We start from the raw sequence: 15,756 nt of genomic DNA on the forward strand, positions 1-15,756 counted from the left end.
TCTCCTAGACTCTTAAAAGGTGTTCTGTTCAGGCCGAAAGCAGAATTCCTACAGCCAAGCATCTCCTGTCAGCTAATTTGATAGTTCTCTATCAAGTAAACCATTAGTGAATACATTGATTCTGGTTTTTTTCCTTTTTTTTTTTTTTTTTCAGCTCTGCCTTAGCTATTCCCAAGATTTCTCTGAACCAGTTGGGCAAAATTGATTTTTATTAGTTCCACTGGCCTTGTGGAAAATTATCTCATGAACTGGTTTTTATAAGAAGACTCAAAGCAGAGCACAGGGTAAAAAATAAGCCTATAGCAGTCAAAACTGTTGTCTGAAATGTCTTCAGACTGGAAGGCTGAATTTATTGCACAAAACAAGTACCAGCAAGGCGGAGGTGTGCAGTCCTGCTCGTTATCACCGGAAAGGGGAACCAAAAAGCCGAGTAAAAAATTAAATTTTAATAATGCCAGTGATATTTTCTAAATCTTTCCTGACAGAAAGATTCTCATTATTTTTATCTGTCTCCGAGTAGGTTCTTTTAGTTGCCATCTCAGAAATGGCCTCAGCTATGATTGTTTTCTGGGCTTGAAAGCATCTGAAAAACCAAATATATACAGAGAGAAATATGCGTTAGATTGTTCAAGGAAGAGCCGTGACCGTGGTAACATTTCGGCTCGTGTGTTTGCAGCCAGCATTCGCTGGGAACGCCTTCGGGTTTCACAAAAGAGGTCCATGTTGTTAAGACAATTGAAGTAAATCCCAGAACAAAAGGGACCCGCGATCCACTGCACTTGGCTAAGGAGAAACCCAGGGGCCCCCAGTCCCAAGTTGGTTTGTTCTGGAAATCTCCCCGTGCTCGTCACGAAAGGAGATTCAAGGGAAAAATGGAAAAATCCTATTGTTTTCGCGAACGTGCGAACTCGCCTTCCAAGTATCACATGGTATAGAATTGTTTGGGGCTAAGAGGAAAAATCAAGCCAGAGTCATTAAAGTAGCCAACCCACGAGGATGTGAATTCCTTTCGTTGCCTTCGTTCTTCGGTGCCTATGTGTAAACCTGTCTTGGTCCCAAAAGGATTTATAGCAAATTACCTAAATATATACAATAGATTTTCTCTATATAAAATGAAGCCAGGAGTGAGGTTAGCACACACACTTGGAACAGCCTATACATTTGTGAGAGGTGGGCCACAAATCTATCTCTAGGCATTCTGGCAGCCAAGTTGAAGAGGAAGGTGGTTTCAGTTACATGAGTCAATATCCATAAGATAAAAACATGGCTCTTTCCCCTACCCCGACGAGAAAGAACACCTTCCCATGGGACCTCATTGCAGGGACACACGCTGTGCAGGGTAATAAACAACATGTTCAAGAGCATCCTTACAGGAAATATGAGCTCCACAGGGCTGTTTCTTACTGTTCCTCTGTGCATGCCAGCGGCATCGCGCCAAGAAACAGGTGAGAGCGCATGTGCGAACCTAAACACCACCATCCAGATGGCCCCCCCGAGGGCTCTGCTGCTCCAGAGAGAGACCCTAGTGTCTCCAGGAGAGATGGACCCCCTCCATGAAGCTCCTCGATCAACCCCGTATCTCTCCGCTGGACTTCTGACAGAGGTTCGGCAGGGAACTTTGAGGTTGTTCCCTCTGGCAAGGACCTGGGTGGCACCACCTTATATTGGTAATTAGGCGCCTTCCTGTTGTCTGGTAGCCAGTTAAAGGGTGGATTCCACCATCCACTTTTGAAAATTAGGGCCAAGGAGCTTGAGGGCAGTCCCTCCAAAGGATGACAGGGAAAAAAAAGTGGCTCCCCCTTTGTAACATTCAGGCTGCTTTTTGGCTCAGTTCTTTAAAGATCCCTCCTAAGTAAGGGTTGGTTTTTCTCTGCGTTGCAGCTAAATAAAGAACCTGAGAATATGTTCGAAGGCCACTCTACTCCTCAGCAATTTATGTTCTATCTTTTTATCAAGTCCAAAGGCATAGTCCTCAGCATCAGGAGTGCTTGGGTCACATGTATTTACCACTATTTTAGAGATGGGGAAACTGAGGCACGTTTACTTGTTTTTCACAAGATCACTCGGTAGACTGAGAGTCCCTTTTTGCCATTTACCCTCCAATAGAAACCGCTTGGTTTCCCATCCCAGGCCTACTGGCTTATAAGATGTTGCACGTAAGAGGTACACCATCCTCCATGAGAATCACCAGCTGGGCTCTTCCGTGCATTCTGCAGGCTGTGAAGGTCAAGGGGGCTGCAGATGTGGGGTCCGGCCGACCTCTGCCTGTGCTTTTCATCACCTTGTGAGAGCTCCGCAAGGCACACACAAGCTGGTTTGTGGCTTCTGTTGACCTCTCGCTGGCCTTCGACCCGGTAGTTAGGAATCGGTTATGGGCTAAGCTGGATACACTCAGTGTAGACCCTGGTTATTGATGCTTCTCTCGAGGTTGAACTTCACACTTCTGCAGGGTCAGGAGGGCCTCCAAGGGAATCCCCAGTACAGTAGTAGGGCAAGATGCTCTCACCCACCCACCCCCTTCCTTTTCATTTGTTCCTTAATAACCAGTCAGAGGTCACAGACTGAACACCCACAGGCCCGCTCTGCCCCACAGACAGATGTGCTTTGTTTGGCCACTCAGTGCTTTGGAAAACTTTTACTTGGTTGCCAATGTTTAAAACTTGGAGGTTTCACAGAAAGAGCACAATTTCTGGCTTCTGTTGGCAAATCAGAAGATCCAGCTGTGCGAAGCCCACTTTGAGCCCCGTGGCAAGCAGGAGCAGCACGCCCCCCACCTCCCCCTGCCCCGCCAGTCTAGAAAACGGTCAGGCACTCCGGGTTCTCCCAGTCCCCACTCCTGATGCCCTTGGACTGGATAGAATAACAGTTAGAATAACACGTGTTGTCAGGCCAGCAGGTGACGTGGCTTCACCTGGCACAGACCTGGAGATCCTGCGATCTGATCATCACCCCACCCCAGCCTCCTCCCCGACAAAGAGCTATGAGTCAACCATCCTGCTGATGGTTAAGCCTTCAGAGGAGGCCTTCTTCACCTGGAGTTTCCCTGCTCTAAAATGATTAATGCTGCTCTGGGGTATGTAAAAATCAGTGTAAGGGAAAAGATTATGAATGACATGTCCTAAGTTTGAGCACACGGTGCACGACTCTCTGGGGGCATCATGTGCTCTCCGGCCAGGAAAACGGAGTAGCCCAGGGATTAGCACCAGCAGGAGGTCGAATGGAATGGAATGGAATGGAATGGAATGGAATGGAATGGAATGGAATGGAATGGAATGGAGGGACCAGGGGCAGAGCAGGATGCCCGGAGCCCAAGAATGGGGTCACCTGATGGAGGCTGGAAATATAGAGGCCTGTCAGGAGCCACAGTAGAAACGGAGCTGCAGAGAAGGCAGAGAAAGAAAGGGAAGAATACCCTGGCTTCTCTCTGCCTCCCACCCCCAGTGTCCTCCCAGTGCCTCCCATTGGCTGAATGCGGCGGGAAGCCAGTCGACACAGAGTGGCATGGCGGCAGGCAGCAGCCTCTCTATGCTGCAGAGAAAAGCAATAAAGGAACAGGAAAAGGACTGAGGAGAAGCAGCCTCAGAACCGGCACCACGGGGATATGATTCAGATATCATTCCGCTTGCCACAGAGCCAAATCTGGACAAGACAGAAAAGTCATAATCTAGAAATTGTAACCACATCCCTCAAGAGTTGACAGAGATACAGGTAGCTGATAAACCACTGCCAAAATGTTCCTTCCTCCTGACATCCAGAAAGAAAAAAGGTGTAAATCCATCACAATTAGGAGATAAGTATCTAACATCATATCTTGCAGAGAAATAATGTTAGAGCTCATCACAAAAGCCGAGGCAGCTGCGTCTCCACCAATGCAATCTCAACCAGCCATGTTTCCAAAGACGCATCTCGGCTGCCAGGGGGTGTCCCCGGGGAAACTATAGCAGAGCCGGAAGAGGCAGCCTCCACCTTCCTGGGTAACTTAGTAGCTGCTGAAGATGGGGCTACCGGGAGCGTGGCTCAAGCCTGGACCCACCGAGGCAAGCTAATCAGGGTCAGCAGCAGGATGCGCCCTGCAGGAATTGGAGAGAAATCTGCAGGCTTTCCAGGCCAAGGCACCTGAGGTGGGGGCGGGGGGCGGCGGGGGGAGCCGTCTACTGGAGGGGGAGCAGCCAAACAGGAAAGAGGTGCAGGGCACATTGTGGGGAAATCTGTGAGTCCTAATAGAGTAGAATAATAATAATTCTTACACTTACATACTGAGCAGTTACTATTACCAAGCGCTGACCTAAGACCTTCATGTGGAATTAACTTATTTATTAATGTAATTCATTGAGGTACTGCTATTACTGGCCATTTATTTATTTATTTATTTGAGAGAGAGAGAGAGCACGAGTGGGGGAGAGAGGCAGAGGGAGAGAGAAAGAGAAAGAATCTTAAGCAGGGCTCAAACCCATGACCCTGGGATCTTGACCTGAGCTGAAATCACCCCCGTTCCATTTTTTTTTTTCTAATGAGGAAACCGAAGCAGTGGTTCTTTGGAACTTCCAGATTCCTTGCGTTGGTGCTTTTGTTTCTCTTTTTCAGTAGAGGACCAAAGGAGGATTGTCCACATTCTGTGCTGCCAGGAGAGAGTAGTTTCCAGAGAGAGAGTACATTCCCAATGTCCAGGCAGGGACACTGGGAAGAACACTGCCATCTACTATCACCATCACACCATAAAATAAGAACATTTTCACCTTCTCACGCAAATGTGGCAAAAGGACTTAACCTCTGAGAAATAATGAAGCAACTTGCACAGCTGGTGTGTGGCAGATCCTGGGTTCGAATCCGGACAGTTTGGCTCCAGAAATGAAAAGAGCTGATCGGCTTCTGTCCGAATGGCTTCTCTGGAGGATGGGAGGGTGGGGGGGCCCCCCAAGCCAGGAGGAACGGCAGGTGGCCAGCTGAGCAGGGCAGTGAGGCTGCTCACAATACAGGGGCAGGACCCAGTGGGAGTGGGGAACCTCAGGGCACCCAGCAGGAGGGGGCGGGGCATGGGGGAGAAGCACCTAAACTGGGAGCTGGGAAAGGGGTCATCCTGGCCTGTCATCGTGATAGGCTGCCTTGTGCTGAGAACTTGACCATGGCTACATCTGAAGTGGGCCTTGGCTTCTCCCTGGGTAGGCCTGAGCCACCAAATCTGGGTTGTCATAAGTCAGGATCATGGTGACATTAAATGACATCACACATGCAATAGACATCCAAGACCACAAAAGGACACCCTGCCTTTTTAAGAGTGTCTAGAACACAGTCCCGTGTGCTGCCCACACCCTGTGCTGAGAATGCTTGGGAGAGATTCCTTTATTACATTTCATGGATGAAAAGAGACTTTTAGACCTTTCCCAAGATCACACAGTGCGTCTAGCTAATTCTCTCACCTGCTTTTTTCTGTCAGGCACTCTATTCTGACAGATGCATTAGATTAAATCTTCTGCAGATCGGGCATCTTCCTAGGGTATATTCCCTCATCTGTAGGATAGGTGATGTAGACATAATAAAAAATCATGCTGTTCGAGGTCACTGGAGGACGGGAAGTTGTGAGAGGACAATTGCCATTCCCTTTTTCCCCCGAATTCAAGGAGGGATCAGGCGATCATGCATTTACCTAGAAGAGAGAGGCAGAGAGGACAACAGCCAATGTGCCCATAACTGAAGAAAACTGACGAAATATGCTACTGAATAAAAATGAACCTCATCTAGGGGTGCCTGGGCGGCTCAGTCGGTTGAGCGACCGACTTTGGCTCAGGTCATGATCTCACAGTTTGTGAGTTCCAGCCCTACGTCGGGCTCTGTGCTGACAGCTCAGAGCCTGGAGCCTGCTTTGGAATCTGTGTCTCCCTCTCTGTCTGCCCCTTCCCCACTCATGTTCTGTCTCTCTCTGTCTCAGAAATAAATAAACATTAAAAAAATTTTTTGGGGTGGCGCCTGGGTGGCTCAGCCAGTTAAGCGTCCGACTTCAGCTCAGGTCATGATCTCGCAGTCTGTGAGTTCGAGTCCCGCGTCGGGCTCTGTTCTGACAGCTCAGAGCCTGGAGCCTGTTTCAGATTCTGTGTCTCCCTCTCTCTCTGACCCTGCCCCATTCATGCTCTGTCTCTGTCTCAAAAATAAATAAACGTTAAAAAATTTAAAAAAAAAAATTTTTTTTAATGAATATCATCTTAATCATTTACTGTGCATTTACACTGGGCACTAAGAAAAGAGTTGACTTTGGTTAATTAGCATTCTGTACTTTCAACAAAATTAACTAGCATACCCCATTATTCTGTCTATGGAGAAGCATATAAAGATGAAGATTTCAGGGGTCCCTGGGTGGCTCAGTCAGTTGGGCGTCTGACTTTGGCTCAGGTCATGATCTCACGGTTTGTGGGTTCGAGCCCCGCGTCGGGCTCTGTACTGACAGCTCAGAGCCTGGAGCCTGTTTCGGATTCTGTGTCTCCCTCTCTCTCTGCCCCTCCCCTGCTCACGCTCTGTATCTCTCTCAAGAATAAATAAACATTAAAAAAGATTTAAAAAAAAAGATGAAGACTTCAACGACTTGCCCTTCAAACAACCAAGAAGAGTCTGGTAGAAGACGTAAGACAAACCGATTATATCAATAACCACCATAGTATTGGGGTGTCCTGCAGGGGTGGAAGATAAGATTAGGGGGGTGATTTGAGGCCTTGGCGAAAGTGGGGATGAGAATAGTCTCCATGTCACAGGATTGTTGTGAAGGTTCAACAAAGTGTAGAAGAGGCCAGAACAGCACCTGGCCCAGAGTAAATGCCCAGTGAGTACGAGCTGCAGGTGTGATGTGGCTATGTCTGTGCTCAGTCCTTGATGAGGCATCGCCCCCATCACCAGGGACACCACCCCGCCGAGGCCTGAGGAAGAATCCCCAGAGAGTCCAGCTGGGTCAGATTTTCTAGCTCTGAGATTCGAAAACTTTCATGGTTCTCTGATTGGGACTTATCTTTTTATTTTTTATTTTTGGAGAGGACAGAGGATTGTCCACTTTTTATTTTGCCGAGTAAGAGAGACTAACTTCCAAGGAGAGAGTGTATTTCCGATGTCCCAATAGGGTCATCGAGGCAAAAACCTACCATCTACTATCACCATCACGCCGTAAAAGGAAGGGCATTTGAACTTGAACATGGGAACGGTGGACAGGACACAATCTCAAAGAAACGGGCGGTCCTTTAAATTGTGTAATCTCGTTTTTGGGGAGAAGGAGCCTTCCGTGTTACTCTTTGTTTATGGCCTCAGCTTCAGTCTGGAGTTGGGGAGCCACTGTCTTCCGTCACGCATGCACCAGGTCGTGTTTCTTGATTTTGTCGAACGGGCCCCCTTAGAAGCAGCGTGTTTGTGAAGTGCCATCGCGTGCCGTCGCCACGGTGGCCCTGGCCACTCGGATGAGCCTGAGCATTACTGTGAAACAAGAATGGGCCTGGGGGGTCTGAAGGCCCAACTGTCCCCCAAATGGTTGACCTGGGACACGTCCCTTCACCTGTCAGGGCCACAGAGTCCTCACCTCTGTAACCAAGAGTCCTGCCCAGGGTGTGGAGACCTCCGCCAGCTCTAGCGGTCTGCAAACCTGTGAGGGTTTAAGTATATCATGCGTTTCTAGAGCATCATTATTTCATTCCTTTCAAGTTTTTTCTAAGCACTTTGATTCTATCTGAAAGCCCAGTCACCAGCAAAGCCACCCTCCAGGCCCCTTGCCATGGTGGAGTCCATATTTGAGAATGGCGGTGGCCGTGGTGCCCCAGCTGAAATTTGATGTCCACATTTGGCAACAGAGCGCAACGTAACCGCAGATTACTGATCAAAACCCGTCGGTCTTATCAGTGAGCTCTGACAGGTACTTGCTGGCTGCCTTCCCAGGCTGGGAAGGCATCCCCGAGCCAGCCAACGGGACCCCCTCCTCCCGCCTTTGATGTCCATGCGGCCACCTCAGAGAGAAGGAAGCCCTGCTGGGGAGAGAGTCGCTGTGAGGCCCAGATAGACGCCAGCCTGTGGGAACAAGAAGCTTGGCGAGCTTGAGGAGGCGGCGGCTTCCTGGACTGCTGCCTCCCTCCACCTTCCCAACCAGCCTCTGGAAGTTTCCCAGGCAACTTCTCCGACCTCTAGACAACTTTCTTCCCGCCTCCCACCTTTCCTGAAATGGCATCCTCTCTCACAGAATTATTTGCCTACCGCACGCATGTAAAGGGCTTTTACCTTCCAAAGTGCCTTACCATTTTTAATGAACTAATCCCCATCTCCCTGTGGTTGGGGGAGCCGAAGTTGCTTGGGAAGGAGCTGAAACCCACCCCAGGCAAATCCACACAACAAATTGGCCTGCGCTGGCATTGCTCTAATGATGGCCTTTGTTGTCAGGTTTCTGTGATTGATTGCTCATCGTGACACCCTGAGCTCCCACAGGGCTGGGACTCTCGTGTTACCTTTTTTCTTTGGAAGGACTTGGCCAAACCGGCCATACCTGTCTGTGCGTGGCCCGAGGACCACCCTGTTCTCCAGCAGAAAAGGGCCAGCCTTCCGTAGCTTTTAGCTGTTAGACCAGGAGCGAGCAAACTGCAGTTAGCCCACTGCCTGGTTTTGTATGGCCCACAGGACCAAAATCACTTTACGTTGTTTCTTTTTTTTTAATATTTATTTTTGGGAGAGCGCAAGCGGGAGAGGGGCAGAGAGAGGGGGACAGAGGATCCGAAGCGGGCTCTGTGCTGACAGGCTGACAGCACAGAGCCCCATGTGGGGCTCGAACTCAGGAACCACGAGATCCTGACTTGAGCTGAAGGCAGACCCTCAACCGACTGAGCCACCCGGGTGCCCCCCCCTTTACGTTTTTAAATGATTGAAAAAAATCAAAATAATTTTTTTGACGTATGAAAAGTATATGAAATTCAAACTCCCATTTCCTAAAAGGAAGTTTTCTTTGAACACAGCTACCCTTGCCCGCTTACGTTGTCTAGGGCCGCCTTCGCGCCACAAAGGGCAAAGCTAGCACTTGCAACAGAGACCGCATGGTCCACAAAGCCTGAATATTAGTGTCATAAGTTGAAGTGTGTTCTCCTCTGACCCTCTGGCCCCCCAAGTTCATGTGTCGAAGCCCTAACCCCAGGACCGTGGGACGTGACCTTATTGGGAAATAGGCTGACGTTACTGGTTAAGATGAGGCATACTACGGCAGGGTGCTCCCCTAATGCAGTAGGAATAGCGACCTTATAAAAAGAAGAAACTCGGGCACAGATACACACACAGGGAGACGGCCATCACCTAGACAGAGATCAGGGTGACACAGGCACCCCAAATATTGCCAGCGCACCACCAGCAGCAGGGGAGAGGCGTGGAACAGATTCTCCCTCCGCCTTTGGAGGAGCCAACCTGCCAATACCTCCGTCTCTAGCTTCTAGCCTCCAGAACTGTGAGACCGAGAAATTTCTGTTGTTGAAGCCCCCAGTGTGTGGTCCTTTGTAAACTAATGCATTTGCTCCCTCGTCCCTTTACAAGAAGACAGTTGCTGATCCCTGTTGAACTAAGTAGAAATTTGGAAGTGGGGTTAAGCTACTCTGGTCCTCACTCAGGACCTAACCTAGGTGTGCCAGGGCTCAGGCACCCGTCCCTGTCTCCTGGGTTCCTCGCTGGAGTGTGCTCCTTTCTCCACCTATCAAAATGTATCCCTCCTGTGCCCTGTTCCCTCAGGGCTGCCGGATAACCCACTTCTCCTCAACTTAGGTCAGGAAGTGTGGACGATGAATGGTGGGCGATGGCTTAGTAAGTTGGCCCAGAGATGACATCTGGTTTTCCTCTTATTTTTGTTTTAATTTTTTTAAATTATTTATTTATTTATTTTTATTTGAGAGAGAGAGAGAGAGAGCGTGCACGCGCATGCTCGAGCAGGGGAGAGGGGCAGAGGGAGTGAGGGAGAGACTCTCAGGCAGGCTCCACACTCAGGGTAGAGCCTGCCATGGGACTTGATCCCACCACCCTGGGATCACGACCTGTGCCGAAATCGAGAGTCAGATGTTCAACCGACTGAGCCACCCAGGTGCCCTGGTTCTCCTCTTGTTTTAAATGTCTTATCCCAGAGGCAGGAGTCTTATGAGACAAGTCCTCTCAGGTCCCCCATCCCATGTGGCTTTGGGCAGCTGCCCGCTCTGTTCATGAATGGAAATTCTCATTCTGAGATGAAAGAAACAACAGCTCCTAAAGATTAGGGGCCCCACAGCTCGGGTCAAAATTTCCAGGGAACCAGGCTGGGACTCTCCTGCCCTTAGAGGAAGACTTTGTACAGTCCCAAAGTGAATATGTGATGCAGCCTTGGAAACGTGGGTGGAGACATGGAGACCAGTCCTCAGAAAGGCCAAGCCAAGATGGCCAGGTCCGTATCCTGTTCTGGATCCAAAACTCCCATGTATCTGTGTCCTGGGGTTGCCATAATGAAGTATCACAAACTGAGTGGCTTAAAACGACAGCAATTTATTCTGTCACAGTTCTAGGGGCTTGACGTCTGAAATCAAGGAGTCAGCAGGGCCATGTTCCTTCTGAGGGCTCTAGAGAAGAATCCTTCCTTACCTCTTCCAGATTCTGTGGCCCCAGGCATTCCTTGGCTTATAGCCAAACCTCTTCAGTCTCTGCTACCAACCTCTCACATGGCCTTATTCCCTGTGTCTTTCTGTGTCCTGTCTTCCTATAAAAACACCAGTCACTGGATCTAGGGCCCACCCTACACCACCCTAATTTTATCTCAAGATCCTTAACAGATTACATCTGCAAAGACCCTATTTCCAACTGAGGTCACCTTCTGAGGTTCTGGGTGGACATGAATGGGGTGGGGTGGAGAGGGACACTACACCTCAGTAAAATCAGTATGGTTGAAGTGAGAGAAGTCTCAACCAAACTTGCTGAAATCCAAAGGAAATTGTTTGACTCCTGTGACTGGGAAGTTTCAGTGTGACTCTTCCTGCACGCAGCAGGATCCAAGGGTCCAAATAATGCTTTTAGGAAGCAATCTCTTTTCCTCATCTCTGGACACTGTGTTCCTCCATGTTGGCATCTTTCAGGCAGGTTGCCATCCTGCAGGGTGATAAGAATGGCCTCTGGCTGTTCTAGGCTTCCATTGTCCCTACAATCAATCCCAGTAAAGAGAGTACCTTTTTCTTGACTTTCCAGAAAAAAAAAAAAAAAAAAATCCCCAGAGGTCTCTATCTGGCTCCAGTGACGTGCCAGTTCCTGAACAAATACTTGTGCAAGGAATAGAGAGCTGTGATTACCTGGGCCTGCCTGGGTCATATGTCTACCTGTGGAATCAGAGAATTGGGGTCAACCCTACCTGAACTCTTGGGGTGAGGCTGAGGATACTTCCCAAAGATGCAGAATATAGAAGACCCTGGATGGCCACGTATCAGGGGGCAGAACAACCATACAGCTCTAGCTCAGATGCAACCGTGTGCCCAGCTTTGAAAACGATGCTTCAAATTCAAGTTAATGTTACAGGCTGATGACAAGGAACCATATCCCCTGTTCCTGTTTGCATTTCTTTCTGGTGAATGCTAACGTTGAATTTGATATCAAACTTAGAGAGCCTTTCCCTTGGCCCGTGTTTTTGAGAACTTCCCAGAGAGACACAGGTGCAGACTCCTCGGCACAGTTTATCCCATGCTCTCATGATTGCTAATTGTTCTGCCCGTTGTTCCTGTTCTGTCAGACCCCAGAGGTGGGGCATCATTATTCAGGCCCGTTGGCCAGGCAGGAAAGCCTGTGCAGGACGGGGCACTGAACCTATGGAGTGTCAGGCACTCTCCAGCTAATGAATGCAGGCTTGCAAAAGGGTTTGGACACTGCTGGCATCCTTAGTGGGAGGGTGGCTAATAGCTAACTCCTAAAGCTGTGCTCATCTACGCACAGCCCTTAGAAACCAGGAAGCACACAACATAAACCTTCAGAGGAGCCCTTGTAGGTAGAGCCTCTCCTTCATGCATTCAGCAAGCACATTTTTGAGAATGTCTGTGCCAACCTCTGTTTGAGACACTAGGAATACAAAAGACAAAGGAGAGTCAGACCCTAGAGTCTACTTTTTATTGGAGAAACCCGCGCAGAAACAGAAAATCATAAAACTGTGTGATAAGGGATGCACAGGGAAGTACAAGAGTCAGACAAGTTCACGGTCAGGAAATTCTTCATGGAAGCAGTGGGAACGACACGCTGTAGATCAAGGACTTGGTTTTGGAATCTGGGTGAATCAACCTAACAATGCCTTTAGGTCTCAAATAACAGAAGACCTAACTCAAACTAACTGGAGAAATTAAGTTAACTTTTTTCTCATCTAACCCAAAGTCCAGAGGAAGGGTCGTTTGATACAGGGTTTCACCATGTTTTCAGGACCAGGGTTCCATTTCTCTGCCATTCTTTCTACTGCGCTATCCTCCGCGGGTCAGCTTCTCGGGATGGCTCCCCTTGTGGAAACAAAACGGCTGCAGCAGATCCAGGCCTAACATCCACACCCCATATGATCCAGGTGACGCAGCATTCGAAGCCAGGCTCCTGGGACTCACTCGGTTGGAATGGCCTAAGTCACGTGGGTGCATCCCATCTCATTAAGCCATTTTTCATCGCCTTAAGACAACTCTGCTGCGAGTCCAGGGGAGTCTCCTGGGCGGTGGTGTTCCATGTGATGAGTCGGGGATCCAGGCAGGAGCAGTGCCCGCCGTCCTGTAACTCCACTCCTGAAACATACAGCCTCCTGAATCAGAACGGCAAGGGAAGAGCCAGCCGAGAGTCAAACACTGCAAGTCAGATGCCACCCCCTGGCATGGGAGTGACAGCCAGCACTTCTGCTCACATTTCGTTGACTTAACACAAGTCACTTCAAGGGACAGGTGAGAGCCGTCTGTGCCTAGAAGTAGAGAACAGGGTGACGCCTCCTGCGACTGGAATTTCCGGGCTTCTCAAGCAGGAGAGAGAACCGCACCACGTGCCACGCCCGCCTGCCCCCTCTCTACCCAGTCCCCTCGATCCCGCTACCACACGCAGGAGCTTGTTTCCAGAAGGGGAGGAGACTGGCAATGGAAAGATTAGCCGCTCCCAGGGTTCCACACGGGGATCAGTATTTTCAATAGTACTTTGTGAGTTCAGCCTCAAAGTAAATGGTTAATTCATCTTGTATCAACAGCACTGTGATTCATAATGTAAACTTGGAGAATCCTTGATGTTTCGGGCCCACATTCCTTTTAATTTGGCTCTGCGTTCTTTTAAAGCCACAGTGTGCTCACTTAATAGAATGCAGCATGCAAATGCACAAGTTTTTGCCCGGAGGCAGTTTAGCCTGGCTGTTTCAATGGATGTCTTCTTTCAAGTGTATATTCTTTCTTAAATTATTTACTGGGTAAACACACTTTGCATTTTCAAAAGGGAGATTAAGACAGCTTGCTGCAGACCTAGCTGAACGTAAAGCCCCCGGTTGCCCAAAGTTAGAAAGAAGTTACTTCGGGCTTCCCCAAAGTTCCTTCCCTGGCTTGCTAGCTGGGAACCCCTCTCCCGGCTTGTTTTTCTGATTCTCTGCAAACTCCCTGTTCCTTTCTGCTTTGCCTACAGCAATACCTGCCAGCCGCCCCTGGCTGTGACTGTACTCCAGGCTTCCTCACAGATGGGGCCCGCCAATGCCAGCCTTTGTTTCCCCTGCTCCGGGCTGGCTGGTTCCTATCCATTCACGGGCCCCAGCAGCGCCCTTGTCTGGTCCTTAGAGGCACCGTATCAACCTATAACACCTTTGAGGTCCAAAGCTGGGTTGCTAGCCTGAGTCAAGCTTACTTCCAACTCTTGTCTGCTCCAACTCTTCCCCCACCCCCCACCCCCTTCTACACGCTTTGTCCTAAAGATCTGCCAGCCCTTGGTTTGAAAGCAAGTGCTCTCTCCTGCGCACATCCTCCACCGCCCGCCTCCGTTCCGCGAGGACCGTTCCTTCTCTTAGCTTCAGGGAGAAGACCCAGCAGCGCTCGGAGAAGGCATATGGCACGAAGTTGCCTCTTTGGGGGGTTTGCTTCAACTTGTAACTTCAGCCTTTTCTGTGCGGACTCCCTGCGTTTTTCCTGCAAATTGAGTTTGCGCAGGTTTCTCCTCCGTTCACCCTTGAATGGACCCATTACAATTACAGGAGCTGTGTTCTTTGATGATCATCCTTCGGGTGGGTCTCTTTTGAGTGCGGTGTGCCAGCAACTGTCCTGTGTGTGCTGGGGCTGTAGAGGAGAGGGCTCCGGGCTCCGGACACACCAAGGAGTGAGTGGACAGTTCGGTCTTTCTGAATGTCTGTGACCCCAGCAGAGAGGTCAGGCTCTCCTGGGATCGGTTACGTGCTGAGTGAATTAAACATATAAGCTGTGAAGAATGACTGTGGGGGAATCACACCCCTGTTGGCCTTGAGACGAGGGAAGCCCAATTTGGAAGGCCAGGGAAGAGCTGAGGATTCAGGGATTCCTGTGTATTCATTTTGCTAACCATGCTTCAGATTAAACAAGTAACACCCGCGGTTAATCCTTTATAAATTAGCATCATGGATGCCTTGGGGCCCTCAACCCACAAATAAAATGGTTGTCAACCGAGAGATACACTACCGTATATTACTTAAGGCAGAATTTTAAAGAGTTTTCATGCTTTTAATCTGTTTCACTGCTGAGTTTCAATTTTGCTGATTTCCTCTGCAAGTCTGACGCAGATGACTGTGGTAAATAGAGATTGTGACAGTGACTTGGGCCAACGGGATGTGTAGAGCCTGCTCTGAAGACTTCTGCCCCCTTCCAGAGAAGAGGGGAAAAAAATCAATTTGGGTTTTAAATCAAGCCACCAAGTAGCACCGATCAGTGTTCATAATTAGCCTCACTTTAACAAGGCGTGAAGTCCTGTTTCTATTTATTTATTTGGGGGACAGAGAATCTTCCTGCCTCCTGAGTAAATATGGCCTGTTAAGTCTGAATTAGCTGTCATGGCAGAAGAATTAATGTCAGGGCGCAGCCTTTCTAGTGGGGAAGGGAAGAAATAAACGAGACAGATCTTAGCTGAGCCTTCCGTGATAAATGAGGACCGAGCAGACCATTCATCTCCTTCGAGGAAAGTGGACACAGGCACTAAAGCAGTTTTGCGGAAGACGTGTCAGCAAATGTGATCATTTTGTAACCTGTCAGGAGGCAAGGATGCTAGTCCTTCCAGGGGGCCACGGGGGAGGGGGCTTGTCTGATGTGACCGTCTCTCCATCCATCCATTTAGGTTTGGAGAAGGAGGGGGTGGGCAAGGAGAAATCCAGCTGAAGCCACAAGGATGTCTTCCTTCCTTCCGATGAGAAAGAAACTCATCCGGAAGCTAGAAAAGCCTGCCAACACCCTCCAAAGGTTTCTTCACAGAGATACAAAAGTAGGAGGGCAGGGTCTCCGCGAGACTAAGACAGCAGACCTTTTTCTGCTTGATATTTGCAGGAACAGGCCGATGGGATTTGCTGTGGGGTGTTAGGCACAGGGACGGTTGCCTCTACCGCCAGCCGCTCGATTGCTGTGGTGGGTTCTGTAGGAGGTGGGGGGGGGGGGTGGCAGGCCACTTGGCCTGGGTCCCCTTTGACAGTCTCAACAAAGCATTCTGTCGCTCAACCCCTTTTCTCAGACTGAGCAAACATGCCGTGAGGCAACTTCATTGGAAACTCTCTGCAAGCATCTTGGAGCACGTGTCTCTACTCTGGGTCTCCTCCTGACCCGC

At 49.4% G+C, this 15,756-nt stretch overlaps 1 protein-coding gene across 4 annotated transcripts in view; it reads left to right on the forward strand.

The window, feature by feature from the left end:
- VTI1A (vesicle transport through interaction with t-SNAREs 1A) overlaps positions 1 to 15,756 on the forward strand; it is a 360,010-nt gene that overhangs the window by 330,815 nt on the left and 13,439 nt on the right. The gene's annotated exons all lie outside the window — the stretch shown is intronic.

Source organism: Prionailurus bengalensis, chromosome D2 (genome assembly GCF_016509475.1).
Source record: "Prionailurus bengalensis isolate Pbe53 chromosome D2, Fcat_Pben_1.1_paternal_pri, whole genome shotgun sequence".
Lineage (NCBI taxonomy): Eukaryota > Metazoa > Chordata > Mammalia > Carnivora > Felidae > Prionailurus > Prionailurus bengalensis.